This window comes from Echinops telfairi, unplaced genomic scaffold (genome assembly GCF_000313985.2).
Source record: "Echinops telfairi isolate 266 unplaced genomic scaffold, ASM31398v2 ScPeMD7_39;HRSCAF=148, whole genome shotgun sequence".
Classification (NCBI taxonomy): domain Eukaryota; kingdom Metazoa; phylum Chordata; class Mammalia; order Afrosoricida; family Tenrecidae; genus Echinops; species Echinops telfairi.
Window position 1 is genome coordinate 887,662 of NW_022103937.1, and position 15,840 is coordinate 903,501.

The window sequence follows — 15,840 nt, forward strand, 5'->3', positions numbered from 1 at the left end:
CTTATTAACAACCTGCAATATGAAAATGGCACACCTTGCTGAAAATGAGGATTTGAAGAATTTGCTGATGCAGATCAAGGATTGCAGCCTTCAGTATGGATTACAACTCAGTGTAAAGAAGATCAAAATATTCCCAACTGTATCAATAGCTGAAATTATAATAAATGATGAAAAGGATTTTGTCTTGCTTGGATGCACAATCAATGCTCATGGATGTTAGAAAATGCATCGCATAGAGTAAATCTGCACAAGATCTCTTTAAAGTTTTGAAAAGCAAGGGTGTTACTTGCTGGACTTAGATGTTGCTGATCCACACTATGGTGTTATGAATAGCTTCATATGCATGTGAAAGTTGTACATTTAATAAGGAAGACTGAAGGAGAATCAATGCATTTCAATTATGGTGCTGGCAAAGAATCTTGAAAGTTCCATGGACTGCCAAAAGAACTAACACATCTGTCATGGGAAAACTACAGCCAGCATACTCCTTAGAGACGAGGATGGTGAGCTTTGGCTTCCCTACGTGGGCCATGTTGTCAGGAAAGACCAGTACCTGCAGAAAGACACCATGCTTGGTAAAGTGGAGGGACAGCACAAACAAGAGGACAAGAGAGATGAACGCGGTGGCTACAACAGTAGGCTCAAACTTAAAAGCAATTTTGAGGATGCTGCATGACCGGACCACACAGTGGTTTGTCCTGTTATCCTTAGGGTCCCTCTAAGTTGGAACTAGATTGATTGTATCTAACAACAGCCTGAAAATGGTACACATTGCTTCTTAGTACCTTTGCTAGATTTTTTTTTTGTTGTTCACAATAACTGCAAGTGAGTCTAGGAAATGTAGTTTAGCAGAGGACCCAGATTAGCTGAAGAGAATACGAACTGATGAGCAACTAATAGTTTCTGCTACAGACGATCAGCAAATTCCAAAGACTTAGAGTAGGGTTGTAGGACAATTCAAGGGACAACGTGCCGGGAGAAGAGAGGTGAGAAGTAAAGCTCAGTGAAGTGGGTAGAAACAAGATTATGTAGGATCTTGAAAATAAGAAGTGGAATTCAAGAGTCTGTTTAGACTCACGAATACTTTTAAAATGGGAAGGCGGCTGTTAGGCACTATGGAGCTTTTTCCTGTTATAGCTACCCTATGTGCATTAGGAAGAAACACTGCCCAGTTCTCTGCCATCCTCACAATTGTTACTATGCTGGAGCCATTGTCAGTTTATTTCCTTGAGAGTCTTCCTCTTTTTAGCTCTCTACTCTATCAAGCATGGTGTCTTTTTTTTCAGGCACTCTCCTCTCCTGATAGCATGGCTGACCTAAGTGAGCCAAGGTCTTGCCAGTCTTGCTTCTAAGGAGCATGCCGGCTGTGCATCTTCCAATTCAGATCTGGTTGTTCTTCTGCCTACCCATGGTCCTTCCAATATTCCTCCCCAACACTGTAATTCAAATACATACATACACCCATTTTCTCCCATCTTTCTTATTCTCTGCCCAACTTTCACATACATGTGCATTTATTCTCTTCAAAATTTTAAAGTTTTGTGCAGCAGACTGGCCCAATGCAATGCTCTGTTTGATTTCTGGACTGCAGATTCCATGAGCGAAGGATGCAAGCAAAATGAAATCTTGGACAACGTCAATCTTTTCTTTTTATCACCTCTGGAGGTCAAGTTATGAGGATTTGGATTTTTAAAATATCGAATTGTAATCTATATTGATGGTTTCAGTCTTTGATTTTCATCAGCAAGTGGTTCAAGTTCTCATTTTTTGCAAGCTAGTTTGTGCCACATGCATATCACATGTGGTTCATAAGTCTTTTCCCAATTCTGATGCCACATGTGTCTTCAAATTGTCCAGCATCTCAGATTATTTGCATACAGATTGAATGGATATGATGAAAGGATGTAATTCTGGTGCACAGCTTTCCTTATTTCAAACCACACAGTATTGCCTTGGGCTGTTCATACCACTACATCTTGATTCATGTACGGGTTCCACATAAAAACAGTGAAGTGTTCAGAATGTCCATTCTTTTGAATGTTTTCTGTAGTTTATGAACCATACAGTCAAATGCCTTTGTGGAGTCAATACAATACCTTTCAGGTGTTCTTTGGGTTCAGATAACACCTCTCTGATGTCAGCAGTGATTATGGTACTTCCTTCTGAATTAGACTTGAATTTCTGGCAGTTCTCTGTCAATGGACTGCTGCAACCACTTCTGAATTATCTTCAGCAAAATTGCCTGTGATATTAATAATACTGTTGGATAGTTTTTGCATTCTGTCACTTTTCTTTGAATTGGGCACAAGTACCGATATTTTCCATTTGATTGCCCAGGTAACTGTGTTCCAAATACCTTGGGATAGGTAAGTGAGTGATTCCAGAGCTCTGTCAGTTTGTTGAAACATTACAATTAGCACCTGTTAATTCCCGGAGCCTTGTTTTTCACAGTGCAACTTGAACTTCTTCCTTAAATGCCATCAGTCCTTGAACATATGCTGTCTCTTGAAATGGTTGGATGTTGACCGGTTCTTTTTGTTAATGTGACTGTGTACTCCATCCATCTTCTTGATGTTTCTTGCATTGCCAATATTTTGCTATGGAATGCTTTATTATTGCAGCTTGATACAGTTTCTCCTTTAATTCTTTCAGCCTGAGATAGGCGAATTGTGCTACTCTTTGTTTATTTCTTCATCACTTTTCTAACTCTAGGTCTCTGCCCTTCCATTAAAATACTCTACTTGGTCACCTCAAGTTTCTCTTCAGCTTTTTCACTTCACAATATGTTCAAGAGCAAGAATCTTCTGCCATCTACTTTGGTCTTCCTTTTTAATGGTCCTTTGCTTTCTCCATGTTTGATGTTCTATTGGTCCAGCTGTGAGGACTTTTGTTTTCTTTATATTGAGTTGGAATCCACACAGAAGGCTACAATCTTTGATCTTCACCAATCAGTGCTTCAAGTCCTCTTTCAGCAACCAGGGTTATATCACCTGCATATCAAAGGTTGTTAATCCCAATATCGCCTCTTTCACCAAATAGGCCGGCCTTTCAATTCTTAAGAATTCGCATTCTTCACAATTCCTAATTCATTAAGATGCACACAGTCAGATGTCTTTGCATAATCAGTAATACACAAGTGAACATCTTTCTGGTGTTCTTGCTTTCAGACCTAGTCACTGGCCTTGTTGAAACACAGTGTTCAATGAGAAGTACTCCTCTCTGCCCTTGAGATTTGTGCCTAAACCTGCCACTTCCTTTTTTTAGTACATAGTTCTTGGCTTTGTAATCCTTCTGTGTGTTTAATGCACACGGAAATACATTTTACAAAGTTAGAAGTACACTCTTTTCTGTTTGCCTACATGTCATTGCTCCCATTTCCCAAAATAGAGAATTGCTGAATCCCTCCACAGGGAGACACCATAATTGCCATTATATGCTGACATTGACTTTTAAGTCTGAGGTCGTCACCGAGTGACCCTATGGCAGTCTCGACATTAAGTCACTTTGTGGCTACTTTCACTCTAGAGACCTAAGACTTAAAAAGCAAATTATATGCACCCTTTACATCAGTATGCAATGTCAGAAGAAGTCAAGATAGCATCAGTAAACATTCTCATCTGGAATGGTGAAGAATGAAAGGGGCCCAGTACTCACTGATGTGCAGCAGTTCTGAAATTTTGCTCAGTATAGACCTTGTTTGGGGGTAGTGAATGTTACTGGATTCCAACTTGTTTCTGGGCCATGATAACAGCTCTTTCCTCTCTCCTCTTGTGGTACCCCAAGGCCCTGGCCCTGGTTTTCTCGCTCATTTACTCACAAATGGCATAACTTCATTATCTGGAATGTGAGGGCTCTCCAATTCTTCACACAGACAAAGATAAACATAAGTTCCAGAAAGGGAACCAGGAGCTTGATTCTTCTCTTTATGGGAGGATTCCATCTGAAAATCTTTCTGCTAGGATGCTGTGGGAGTTTTCACCAGATGACTCAACTTTTCTTTAAAAGGGAAAAGGACTGGAAAACCAAGTATTGATTCACTCAATTCCCTTCGACTAAAGGTGACACATATCAGCTTTGCTCATCTTTCATTGGCCAAGGCTAGTCACAGGGCTTGCTTAACTTGAATTGGAAGCAAGAAATGGGAGAACAGAAGCAAACTATTCCAATCAAATAAACAGCTTTGCAGTTATTGGAAAGAACATGCTAATTCCGAGTAGTCTTGTCTTTGCAAGAAGTCTTGTCTTTGCAAGATACAGTTTCAAAGCTCTCCACCTTCCTGATCCTGGTCTTCTGTTGGGTGCTCCAATTATGTCCCATGTGGGTTCTAGAGTTGAAGAACCTCAGCTGGAATAACACTCTGGGTCTCCAATGTGAAGTCACACTCATTTTTTCCCCCAGAAAAGGCTGTTCTGTACATCATTGGGGGACTGCAGTGAGCTAAGTGGGTGGAACAAACCTGCCCCAAACTGTAGATGTTCTTTTCCTTTCTCCCCAGCCCAGGCAGAGGCAAATCTGAACTCTTTTTTTGGTGCTGAGACAGACTGTGGATAGAGGGGGGAAGGGTTGGCAGAGAGTATCAACAGTGTCCTCACATCTAATCTTACTTTCTTCTGTTAGTCTAGTAATAATTAAACTGACAGTCTAACCATGCACGTTGGCTCCCTGTGACTTATTTTCCAATTAGTTGTGAAATCAGAAGTAGATGATGGATATGCTATGTTGATTTCCTAAAAATCTTTAAGAAAAATAAGACTTTAAGTCTGGCCTGCTTTGTGAATGTTCTGAGGAGCCATCGTCTCTGCCATGCTGTTGTGCTCATTCTGATAGTCCAAGGTGGTAAGGGACAGTTGAAATTATGTCACAGTGCTGCTGTGTCTATATTTAAAATAAAGGAAAACTCTGAATTAAGGTATTTCATTTTGCTTAAAGCTGAGGGATGGAAGAGATAAGAACATGTAGAGTATACTATCAGAAGGCAACATTTCAATGATAACAACAGTACCAACTTGTTTGAGGTAACAAAACTAAGAGGGGACTGTAATTGATTTTGATGAAATAAGAAACAGATTTTGAACTTTGCTTTTTTCTCTCAGTAACATTGAGAATCAGGCACATTTCTTTAGTTAAACTCAACTCATATTTTCACTTTCAATTCTTCACACAGACATAAACATAAGTTGCAAGAAGGGAACCAGGAGCTTGATACTTCTCTTTATGGGAGGATTCCACCTGAAAATCTTTCTGCTAGGACGCTGTGGGAGGTTTCACCAGATGACTCAAGTTTTCTTTAAAATTCGTATGAGGATTGTCTTCTGTGGCTGGGATTGCACTACATTTAGAGTTTCTGCATAAAAAATGTCAAAATACGAGTATTTCTGGATTTTTGTGTCCCACTTTGTGAAATCTACTGCATCGTAATACTAAATATATGATTGGGATAATCATCCGTCCAGGTTGTTACAAATGCTGCAATTCTCCAACTTCTGTTTCCTTTTATAACACAACCATTCAGAATCAACTGAATGATCATGCGTGTTTTAGTGGAGTGCAAAACTGTAAATTTATGTAATTAGTTAAACCATTGCAAAATTATTTGAGAATCAGGTTTATAAAATTAAAAGAGCAAAGATTTGGCTTAGTTAGGTTGGCCCCAGTGCTATCCAAATTGGTATTGAATAAGAATTGTAATGATAAGTTACAAAAAGCAAAACTGTATGGATTATGGTTATTGGGAAGTTTTAATGTTACCAGAGACCCTAACAGCCTTAAAATTACATCTCCTTGCAGTTATTTATACCTCTTTGGATTATTTGTCTTAGTTCTTTAGTCTACTCTTTCTCTTTTTCATTTGAAGACTCATTCAGCATATTTACTCTGAGTTCTCCTTCAGATTCAAGTGTGAGGAGCATATAACCAGTTCTAAAGTTACTATCTTGATCATTGCCATTTTTATCACAGTCATTATCTTCCCCATCATTAATATTACCATTATTAAGCGTATGTCTGTGCTCTGCTTTGTGATGAAACCCCATCACAATGCTGTGAAATAAGTGTTGCAGCATTCCTAATCAACACATGAAGAAATAGATTCAGAATTCAAGTTATATTTCACACCTCACCTAGCTGGCAAATGGCAGATCAATTCAAAACTGACCTGACTCTGTGTCTTAAAATTGACGCAGCTGAATTTCCATTTATGAACTTACAAAAATGACAAATGAATAGGCTATCTAATGAATTACTAATGAAATAACTTGTTGATTTCCAGGGAACAAAACATGACATATGTACAAAATAAGCAAATGAGAAGAAGATACAATGACTTTTGGGGAAACTTGAATCAGTGGTTGAATTAGTGATGTTTCATGAGATTGAATTTCATAATAGTGCATTCTTCATATTGTCCTGATTACATGAAGGTTATTATATGTTGATTTTCCACTGAACCCTCTGGCTAAAACTGCTATTTCTTTTTACCCACATTTACACTAATATTTATTCTAAAAATTCCTGAAAAATCAGCCCTGACACCACCAGGCCCACATCCAGTACCGCCCCTCAGAATTAAACTATCTGACAGCAGCTGGCCAAAGCCTTTGGCCTACAGTTACTATTTTGCCTCAGAAACGTCATGGCAGCACTTCCCTGTGTTTATTTTAAGCCTTAACTGTGAAGAGTCAGACGGTGAGAAAGGAGTGTTGAGTCGAACCAGGGCTTCTTAAATGTCCTGCCATGGCTTATCTGGCTATATTAACCACAGCGGTGGGATTTAGGGTCTGGTTAGGGAAGATTTCGGTGGTGGGTGGTGCAGCATTCTTTGCTGAAAACCTAAAATATATTTCCTTTTGGTCACAGACAGGAATGTTGTAATTGGTGTCAAACACAAACGGTGGATGATGCTCTAAGTCCTACTATGTCCTTCTAACATAGGTATTTCTGTACATATTAAAACAAACAAACAAAAACCCAGTTGCCCTTGAGTCCATTCTAAACCATGATGACTCCGTGCATGTTACAGAAGAATTGTGCTTCATAGAGTTTTTAGTGGCTGATTTTTCCAGAGTCAGATGTCCAGACATGTCTTCTCTGTGTGGACTAGAATGGTCCATCTTTTAGTTAACAGCTGAGCTCCTTACTTTTTGTACCAACCATGAACTCCATCTGTACTTAAATTGTATCTGTTGACCTACCTACCGGTGTGTCATGTCCAGGACCTGTTAATACTTCATTTATTACTAACCACATTTGTTCGGGGTAAACTAACAGAATCTGAAAGGATTCTGTCCTGGCATCAGACATGCATGAGAAAGAAGGAGAGGCATGTCACTTCCACTTCTGTTTAATCAATAGAGCTATTTTTTAATTTTAAGAATCTGATGTTAAGGACAGCCAATCCACAGAAATGAAATAAATGGCCTTTCAGCTTCTCTTAATCGCTTGGAAGACATTCTTCAGTAGGGTTCTTGCTTATTCATCCAGAGTGTTGATGGATAGATAAGAGTATGTAAAAATGCCACTGTGCTATTTGCACAAAGGAGATGATATGTATTTCTATATATTTATGTGGGACAAGTTATAGCAAATGGTTTAGATGTTATCAGGATGAAAATTGTACAAAACTTCTCAATTCAAATAGGTTTTCTGGATTTTAAAAGATGTAGTCCAGAGTGCCGCGTCAGGAAAGATGGCGGCCGTGGCAGTGAACGGAGCGGTGGACCCCGGCGTCGTCCTGCAGGCCGCTGCTGGCGTGTACGAGCAGCTCAAGGGCGAGTGGAACCGTAAGTGCGGGGAAGAACTCGGCCGTCTCAAGCTGGTTTTGCTGAAGCTCAACTTCCTGCCCATCACAGGGACCAAGCTGACCAAACAGCAGCTCATTCTGGCCCGTGACATTCGGGAGATCGGGGCCCAGTGGAGCATCCTGCGAAAGGACATCCCCTCCTTCGAGCGCTACATGGCCCAGCTCAAGTGCTACTACTTTGATTACAAGGAGCAGCTCCCCGAGTCCGCCTACATGCACCAGCTCCTGGGCCTCAACCATCTCTTCTGCTGTCCCAGAACCGGGTGGCAGAGTTCCACACAGAGCTGGAACGACTCCCTGCCAAGGACATCCAGACCAATGTCCACATCAAGCACCCTGTGTCCCTGGAACAGTATCTGATGGAAGGAAGTTACCACAAGGTCTTCCTGGCCAAGGGCAACATCCATGCTGAGAGCTACACCTTCTTTATTGACATCCTGCTGGACGCAATCCAGAGATGAGATCGCCGGCTGCATAGAGAAGGCTTATGAGAAGATCCTCTTCAGCTAGGCCACCCGAGTCCTCTTCTTCAACATGCTCAAGAAGATGACGGACTATGCCAAGAAGTGAAGGTGGGTCCTGGGCCCCGGCAACTACTACAGCTTTGCCAGCCAGCAGCAAAAGCCGGAGGACACCACCATCCCATCCACGGAGCTGGCCAAGCAGGTCATCGAGTACACCCAGCAGCTGGAGATGATCGTCTGAGTTCAAGGGCAGAGGGCAGGCTGCCCAATAAAGGCGGATTGACAGTAAAAAAAAAAGATATAGTCTTTTTTTTCTTTCTTTCTTGCAGTAATTTGTTTTTCTAAGAGATGAAAGCAAGTGTATGAAATCATCCAAGGGACTCTGCTAGCTTCCAAAAGCTAAAAAAACCCCACAAAACTAATTGCCCACTGAGGAGGTGGGCAAAGGACCTGAACAGAAGTTTCACAAGGGCAGAAATCCGAATGGCCAATAAACATATGAAAAAATGTTCCAAATCATTAGCCACAAAAGAAATTAAAATTAAAACAACGGAGATACTACCTAACATCCTCAAAAATAGCCCAATTCAAAAAATTCAAAAGCAACAAGTGTTGGAGGGGCTGTAGTGAGATAGGAACTCTCATCCACTGCTAGTGGATCTGTAGTTATGTACAGCCATTATGGAAATCGACTTGGCAATATCTAAAACAGATGGAAATCGAGCTACCACACAGCTCAGCAATCCCCCTATTGGGCATATACCCAGAAGGGGCATGAAACAAACCACAGCCAGACATCTGTGCTCCAATGTTCATTGTGATACAGTTCACAATTTCATGGAGTTGGAATCAACCCAAATTCCATCAACAGACGAATGGATAAAAAAACTGTGGTACATACATACAATGGAGTACTACGCATCCCTAAAAAGCAGTGATGAAGGCATGAAGCACATTGCCACATGGGAAGAACTGGAGGAAATTATGCTAAGCAAAGTAAGCCAAGCACAAAAGGACATGTACAACATGAGCTCACTGAGGTAAGCTTAAAAAATGAGGCACAGGGGAAAAGCTATTATATACGTACATCCCTGGGGTGAGGTCCAAATATTATGGCAGGGGCCAAATCCAATCCACGGATACATATGGCAGCCAACTAAATGGGAGGGGGAAGGAAAGACGAAAAAAATGGGTGGGGGTGGGGGTGGTGGAACATGACACTAACCCACTCAAGGGGAGGGTATTGTTTATATTTCCACAGGAGAGGGAGAGAGAGACCAGGCTTCAACCCAGTGCACCAAGACATGAATACAACATACCACATGTACTAGGGAACCAACAGAGAGGTCTGAGGGACCAGCCCCAATCCCAACTATGTGGACCCTCCACACACCCCAGAAGAATGCACTTCAGAGGACAACACTGAAGCTAGAGCTTGGGGAGGGGGATCATGTCTGATTAGAGCACATAGGAGAAACAAAGAGGGATGGAAAGTGAGGTGAACACATCCTGGCCTACCAAGCGCCAAGGATGATATTTCTGTTCAGAGCAGACAATGCACAGAGAGGACCATAGGGCAGGCCCCATCATGAGACACGACATCCTTCAATGAGCCATACACATCCCTCAAAGAGCCATAGCACTACAGGAGACAACACTGGAGCCACAGTGTGGAAATTGTGCCCAATCTGACCCCATCATACTGGGGCGAAACACCAAAGGCATGCAACAGAGCAGCAAGGGGAACAAAGGGATGAAATCCACGGGGAATACCAAAAATAGACTTTGGAGACAGTGTGGCACCCCATCAGACTTGACTGGAAAACATTCCTCAAGGTCAAAAAACAGACCTGGAACTATATAGGCTTTTCCTTTTTTGTCATTGGCTTTCTTTTTGTTGTTATTTTGTTTTTGTTTTTTTGTTGTTATTATTTTGTTGGTTTTGTCTTCCTTTGTTGTTTTATTTGGCTTTGCCTGGTTTTTGTGCTTATTAATGTGTCTGCATGTCTAGCTAGATAAGATAGGCAAGATAAACAATTCAGAGACATATGGGAGAAGGGGAAGTGGGAGAAAGGTAGGGGAGGGGCAACCAACCTAGGGACCAGGGAACAACAAGTGAAATAAAATCAATGGAGAGTATGGTGTAGGATGCCTAATGGGACTTAATCAGGGGCAATGTAACAGCAAGGAATTACTAAACCTGAATGAAGGCTGAAAATGATGGTGAGACAAAAGGAAAGTAAAAGGAAATACAGGAAAGAACCAGGAGGCAAAGGACATTTATAGAGGTCTAAATACAGGCATGTACATATGTAAATATACAGGGAAATAGATCTATGTATTTATATCTATATATTAAGAATTAAGGGAGCAGATGGTCATTGGGCCTTGACTCAAACTACTCCCTCAACACAAGAACACTTTGTTCTAACAATCAGGCATTCTGTGATGCTCACCTTCCAGACACGATTGCTGAAAGACAAAATGGGTGCATAAGTAAATGTGGTGAAGAAAGCTGATGGTGCCTGGCTATCAAAAGATATAGCATCTGTGGTCTTAAAGGCTTGAAGATAAACAAGTGGCTCTCTAGCTGAAAAGCAACAAAGCCTACATGGAAGAAGCACAGCAACCTCTGTCATCATGAGGTGTCAATGGAATCAGGTATCAGGCGTCTAAGACCCAGAACAAAATCATACCAATGTGAATAGGGGGGGGGGACGAGGAGTGGAGGCCCAATGCCCATCTGTAGACAATTGGACATCCCCTCACAGAAGAGTCACAAGGAATAGATGAGCCAGTCAGGGTGCAGTATAGCAGTGGTGAAATGTACAAATTTCCTCTAGCTTTTTAATGCTTTATCCTCCCACTATCATGACCTCAATTCTACCTTACAAATCAGATTAAACCAGAACATGCACACTGCTACAGATAGGAGCCCACAACACAGGGAATCCAGGAAAAATAAACCCCTTAGGGCCAACAATGAGAATAGAGATAGCAGGAGGATAAGGGGAAGGTGGGGGGAGAAAGGTGGAATCGATCAAAAAGATCAACCTAGAACCCTCTCCCATGGGGATGAACAATAGAAAAGTGGGTGAAGGGTGACAGACGATGATACAAGATATGAAAATAATAGTCTGTAACTTATCAAGGGTTCATGAGGGAGGGAGGATGAGGGAGGAAGGAGGGAAAAATGAGGAGCTGATACCAAGGGCTCAAGTAGAAAGAAAACGCTTCGAAAATGATGATGGCAACATATGTACAAATGTGCTTGACACAATGGATAAATGTATGGATTGTGATAAGAGTTGTATGAGCTGCCAATAAAAGTATTTCATTAAAAAAAAAAAAAAAGGAATGGGAGTAACGATACCAGGAAGGTAGGGGAAAGGTGGGGAGAGGAGTGTGGAAGAACCCATGGGAGAAGGGAGACAGCGTTCAGGGTAAGATATGAAAATAATAAAAATTTTTAATTTCTCAAGGGGCCATGAAGGTGGGAGGGGAGGGAAGGAGGGTAAAAAGAGGAGCAGATACCAAGGACTCAAATAGAATGTGAATGTTTAGAAAATAATGATGGCAACATGTACAAATATGCTTAATACAATTGATGCATGGATTGTTATAAAAGTTGTAAGAGCCCCCAATAAAATGATCGTTAAAAAATATTTAACAATAGGATCATGAAAGGGAGAAAAAGACACCCTGCTACAGGTTGCTTTGTGGTCTCAGTCAGCCACAAATATCCCCCATGGTATATATGACACAGATCCTTTCTGTAGGGTTCAGCTCATGAAATTTTTTTTAAGCTAAAATGTTTTTGTTTTTTTTTCTGGGTTTGCAACACATATAGTTTTTAAAAAAAATACTTTTATTGGGGGCTCTTATATCTATTACCACAATTCATCCAGTGTGTCAAGCACATTTGCACATATGCCGCCAACATCATTTTCAAAGCATTATCTTCCCATTTGAGCCCAATATCAGCTCCCCATTTCTTCCTCCTCCCTCCCCCACCTGCCCTCCCTCATAAACCCTTGATAAATTATTGATTATTATCTTCATATCTTAAATTGTCTTCCATCTCCCCTCACCCACTTTTCCATTATTTTTCCCCCTGGGAGGGGGTTCTAGTTGACACTTGTGATTGGTACCCCATTTCTCCCCCGACCCTCCCCTAATCCTCCTGGTATCACTACTGTCATTGTTGGCCCTTAGGAGTTTATCTATCCTGGATTCCCTGTGTTGTGGGATCTTATATGTAGCAGTGTGCATGTTCTGGTCTAATCTGATTTGTAGAAAGGTAGAATTGAGGTCATGATAGTGGGGGAGAAGGAAGCACCAAAGAGCTAGAGGAAAGTTGTATGTTTCTTTGGTGCTGTATTGCACCCTGACTGGCTCATTTATTCCCTGTGAGCCCTCTGTAAGGGGATATCCAGTTGTCTACAGATGGGCATTGGGTCTCCACTCCTTGTACCTCCCCCCATTCATATTGGTACGATTTTGTTCTGGGTTTTAGATGCCTGATACCTGATCCCATTGACACCTCATGGTGACACAGGCTGGTGTGCTTGTTCCATGTGGGCTTTGTTGCTTCTGAGCTAGATAGCCACTTGTTTATCTTCAAGCCTTTAAGACTCCAGATGCTATATCTTTTGATAACTTGGCATCATCAGCTTTCTTCACCACATTTTTTTATGCGCCCCTTTTGTCTTTCAGCGATTGTGTCTGGAAGGTGAGCATCACAGAATGCCTGATTGTTAGAACAAAGTATTCTTGTGTTGAGGGAGTAATCAAATTGAGGCCCAATGTCCATCTGCTACCTTAATTCTTAACATATAGATATGAGTACATAGTTCTATTTCCTTCTCATTATATATATATATATTTATTTATTTATATTTACATATGAACATGCCTGTATTTAGGCCTCTAAAAATGTCCTTTCATGCAATCTTTTTCTGTTAAAATATTGCCATTGATATAAATTTCTGATTGCCAGACTTTGTCCCAGCTTTGAAAGTCTGTCTCCCCTACCCCCACCCCCTGAATCATCATTTAGGAAACAAGAACTAAGTCAGGGGACGCTTGTTAGCCAGTGCCTAACTATTGGCGGATCCCAATGTAAACCTAAGTCAACAATACTCTCTGCTGTCATTTGGTACCATTTGGCACTTCACATTTGTTGTAAGAAAGGCTCCGGGATTTTTTTCAACCTTCTTTTTTCCTGTATACATACATACATACATATGGTTGATAATCCACAGAAAGCACTTAGCACAGGGCGTGGATCGTACTAAGTACTCAGCAAATATTAGGTATTAAATCTGCCCCTATTAGCTGCAGACTTCAGTATCCTTTTCATTGCCATAGGATTTATTAGGGAAACAAACCTTGATGTGCGCAGAAGGCCAAGAAATTGAGATGGAACTGAATAAACTCACGTTGAGGCTGAGCCTGTAAGGGAATGAACTCCCTTACTTTGTCCCATACTCTTTGTTTGGTTTGTCATGGCTTTAAAGACATTCTTCTTTTGAGAAACCCCACGTCCTAATAGAGAGATTTGGGTCTATTTTCATTGCACAGGTGCTAGGCAGGGCCCCCGTCTGAGACCACAAAGGTATAATGGCGAACATTCTTCCCACTTCCGCTTCAGAGAGCTCTAAAATGGTTTTGAGGGCCAAGGTGCGGTGTCAGCAGTTGAAGAGCTAGGTTCAGTTTTTAGTCCATGTGCCTCAACCACAGCCACCACCTGTCTGTCAGTGGAGGCATCTATGTTGTTATGATGCCGAGTGGATTTTAGCACAACTTCCAGACTAAGATGAAATCCATTTAATCAGCGAATGAAAATCTTGTCATTCACAATGATCAATTGTTTATGTTGTAGCTGTGAGTCAACCACACAGCATGCTTTTGAGACACTCTTCTCCACGTCAGAGGAGACACAGTGGTCATGTGTTGGGCTACCTGTAAGGTCAGCAGTTTGAAGCTATCAGCTGCTCGTCATGAAAAAGACCGGGCTTTCTACCATTGTGAAGAGTGCCGGCGGTGGAAACTCCCGGGGCAGTTCTACCCTGTCTTATGGGGTCGTGGCAAATCAGCATTGACTTATGGCAGTGAGTTTGGTTTTCGCTTTCTCTATGTCGGGTGCGAGTTCCCAGAGAGGAGATTTATGATCACTGAAATAATGAGTTATGGAAGGGGCGCGGGCTCTGGAGTGGGGCACACAGCAACTCCTTGTGTGTTAAAGTAGAACTCTGCCTCACAGGGTTTTCAATAATGGAGTTTTCACAAGTAGATTTTCAGTCCTTTCTTCAGAGAAACCTGTTGGTGAACTTAAATCTCCTACCTTTCAGTTAGCAGCTGAACAGGCTCAAGGTTTGTACCATCCAGGGACTCACCTGACTTTAAATCCAAGCTTAACCACTTATAAAATATGTGAGTTTTGGTAAGCTGATAAATTTCTTAGTTTTGTAATTCAGATTTGGTTTCACAACATAGAACTGAAATTGCCTAATTGTTATGAGAATTACATAAGACAATGTATATAAATTGCCTGGATATAGACAAAAAAAAAAAAAAAAGACCTTAATGACATGGTGGGATATGAAATGTGTTTCTAATTATAAGGTCAGCAGTTCAAACCTACCTATTATTCCATGGGAGAAAGACGATGCTTTCTATTTCTGTAAATAGTTACAACCTTGGATATTAAATGGGGGCAGTTCTACTCTGTCCTACAGAGTCACTCTGAGTTGAAATCAATTCTGTAGCGATGAGTTGAGAATACATAGGCTCCACACTGTCTTTTTTCTGGATCAACTCATGATGTAAAGAAAGTCATGTTTTTCAGCGATGACTGGTATGCAAGACAAACTGAAACAAAACCATAGTAAAACCATGCAACCATCTTAATTTACATAAAATGATAAAAACATTTTTTAAGCACATAGCCAGATAATAAAAAAAAAGGCAGGACTATTCTGGCAAAACCAAGAGAAAACTAAACACAAAGCCAGGGTATCACTCACTCTCTCTCTCTTTTTGTAAATAAGTAAATGGAGAACAAGTCTAAATCTGTCCTGGTAATGACATTGCTGTTAATTCAGGAATAATAAGAATTCCATTTAGTGTTAAGTTCCAGCTTGATATGTTTCTGTAGAAGTGGATTGAGGATTAGTTTTAGACTTCTTGTCCAAGATGAGCAATTCTGTTTTCCAGAGAAGCCATGGAATCAGGTAATATTATAACATAGAAAACTGAAGTGAGGCGAGAGTGTTATGCCAGGGCAAAATCGTGGGAAGCCGCACAAGCTTCAAAGACTTAAGTGGTAGCAATCCTAACAATCATCATGACGACCATAGTGGAAATAAAAGTGAACATCGGAAAGAGTAATGTGCAATAGCGAATGTATTAAACATATTTCCTATTTTTCTCCTGTACTCTTCTTAATAACTCCATGTATGATTTACCATAGCAATTTCATAGATGTGGAGACCAAATAACAGGTAAAAACTGTATGGACCAATGACTGAATAGTGGACTAAGAAGCCGAAGTTTTTGAGGAGCAGTCATCTAGGG

General features: G+C 41.0%; 1 pseudogene; it reads left to right on the forward strand.

The window, feature by feature from the left end:
- Positions 1–7,684: 7,684 nt before the first annotated feature.
- On the forward strand, positions 7,685–8,503 carry LOC101648336 (annotated as a pseudogene).
- The last annotated feature ends 7,337 nt before the right edge of the window (positions 8,504–15,840 follow it).